We start from the raw sequence: 2,492 nt of genomic DNA, 5'->3' as shown, positions 1-2,492 counted from the left end.
ACACTAATTGAAAAATAAGGACTTGGTGATAGAAACAAAATGGGAAATAATATAAGAGACTTTTACAATGATTTGTTTATAGAAAATACCTTTATGGAATTCTCAATATGGAATACACAGAAATTAAATTGACTTCAACTGTGGGAAGAGACTATGGACCATCTCAATATCAGCAGCTGAAACCAGACGAGCAACTAACTGTAGAATAGAGATCAATTGCTTATGTGTAAGCTCAGGATAAAGCTGAAGAACATTAAAACAAGTCCACAAGAGTCAAAATTTGACCTTGAGTGTATTCCACTTCAGTTCTGAGTACATATCAACTGATTTGACACATTTAACATTAAAAACATAAGACCTCTTTTGTTTTGTTTTGATTTTTTTGGGGGGGGAATCTCAAGCACATTATTTATGAAGAAAGTTAAAAATCATTAAAAATACAGGAAAGATCAAAGTGGCTCTCAGAAGAGTCTCTGAAACTTGGTTTTATTCTAAAGTAGTTAAAGAAAAAGAATGTTGAAATCAAGAGCCAAATAGAAATTGCAAAGGGAAGATCAAGAAGATGAAACAAAATATAATGAATTATGCAAACAGAAGTAGAAAATCAAAAGGGAAGAACACATTCAGTGTATCATAAAATAAAATAACATTTAAAAAAAAAACAAGCCTCACGTTGTAATCTTGAAAGATTTTATGGAAAAGATGGAAAGAATACATGGAATCAAGGTACCAAAGAGGACTAGTGGACATTCCACAATGTCAGGAGGTGGGATATGAGCAAGAATCAATGTGCTGAAGGAAGAAATTAAAGCTTCATTGAAAGCATTAGCTGAAAATAAGGCTACAGGAATTGATTGACATCAATGGAAATGTTTCAACTTCAGGTGATGAAGCCTTGGAAATATTCACTCATCTGTTTCAGGAAATTTGGAAGACTTGGAATTTGCTTGTTCAACTGACTGGGGAAAAATCATATTTGTACCCATTCCAAAGAAAGGTGACCCAACAAAATGTTCAAATCATTGAACAATGTCATTGTTATTGCATGCAAGTAAACTTTTGCAAAAGCTCATCCAACAAGAGTTGCAGCACCACATGAACAGAAGATCAGACTGGTTTTAGAACAGCACATGTAACATGGACTATCATTGTTGATGTCAGATCTTGGATGAAAGTAGGGAATACCAGAAATATGTTTATTTGTGCTTTATTTACTTTTCAAAAGTAACTTTCTTTTTTCAGTTCACAAGTCTTTATTAAAGGGCTGTGGTTACTGGGAGGAGGCCATGATGCTGGACACGCTGTCAAAGTCAATCTTCTCCACGATATTCTTGGGCTTGATGCTCTCTTCCTGACTGCAGATGAAGATCTGGCCCGACTCGTTGGCACTCCAGCCGTATTTGCTCATCCATACCTTCAGCTGTCTGTCTGTCAAATCCCACAAGCATCTCAACCAGCAGCCAGTGGTCATTGTGCTGGTACGGGATGCTCACCACGTGGCAGATGAAGTTGTGGACAGAATCTTCAGAGCCCATGATACCTTCAAAAAGGTCCATGTCTTCTTCCAAGACTTGCCAGAAGACCTGGAGGTGGCAAGTCTCTAGCAGGTCACCAAAGTAGAGAATCTGTCGGATGGGCCGCTCTTCTTGGTGTGCTTGGTCCATCATGCATTGCACAGGGTGAAGTCGGTGTGGGGCAAGTTGGTGAGAGCCTTCTACAGGATCTGGGCCATTGCTGTGGTCTGAAAGAAGGTTGGGTTGAACTGGTACAGGTTTAGGACAGCAAGGTTGCCCTCCACGATCATATCAAACTATGTATAGGTTTCAGAAGAATGGGAGTTCCCAACATACTTCATTTTGTTCTTGTAAAATTTGTACATGAATCAGGAGGCAGCTGTGCAAATAGAGCAAGGGAATATTGCATGGCTTAAAATCAGAAGAGGTGTGTCAGGGTTATTTCTTCTCAAGATGCTTGATAAGCTTTTGTATTTACTCAAGATGTTGAGCAAATAGAGACGCTGGGTAGTATGAAGAAGAATGTGGCAGCAGGATCAGAGGAAGACTGATTAACAGCCTGCAATATTCAGATGATACAATTTTGCTTATTGAAAGTGAGGAGAACTTGAAGCACTTGCGGATGAAAATCAAAGGACCGCAGTATTCAGCATGGATTATGACTCAATGTAAGAAAGACCAAAATCCTCACAACCGAACCAATAGGCAACATCAGAATAAAAAAAGAAAAGTTTGATATTTTCAAGCATTTTGTCTTGTTTAGATCCACAACCATTGATCATAGAACCTGAAGTCGACATCAAAAGGCATGTTGCATTAGGTAAAACTGCTGCACAAGACCTCTTTAAAGTATTGAAAGCAAGGATGTTACTTTGAGGACTAAGGTGTACCTGACCTAGGCCATAGTGTTTCTATTGCTTCATATACATAGGAAAGTTGGACATTGAATAAAGAATACTGAAGAATTAAGGCATCTGA

General features: G+C 38.2%; 1 pseudogene; it reads right to left on the bottom strand.

The window, feature by feature from the left end:
- Positions 1 to 1,229: 1,229 nt before the first annotated feature.
- On the bottom strand, positions 1,230 to 1,667 carry LOC142440952 (eukaryotic translation initiation factor 3 subunit K pseudogene; annotated as a pseudogene).
- Positions 1,668 to 2,492: the final 825 nt, after the last annotated feature.

Source organism: Tenrec ecaudatus, chromosome 2 (assembly GCF_050624435.1).
Source record: "Tenrec ecaudatus isolate mTenEca1 chromosome 2, mTenEca1.hap1, whole genome shotgun sequence".
NCBI lineage: Eukaryota > Metazoa > Chordata > Mammalia > Afrosoricida > Tenrecidae > Tenrec > Tenrec ecaudatus.
The sequence above is the reverse complement of the archived record's forward strand: the minus strand, read 5'-3'. Positions and strand labels throughout refer to the sequence as shown.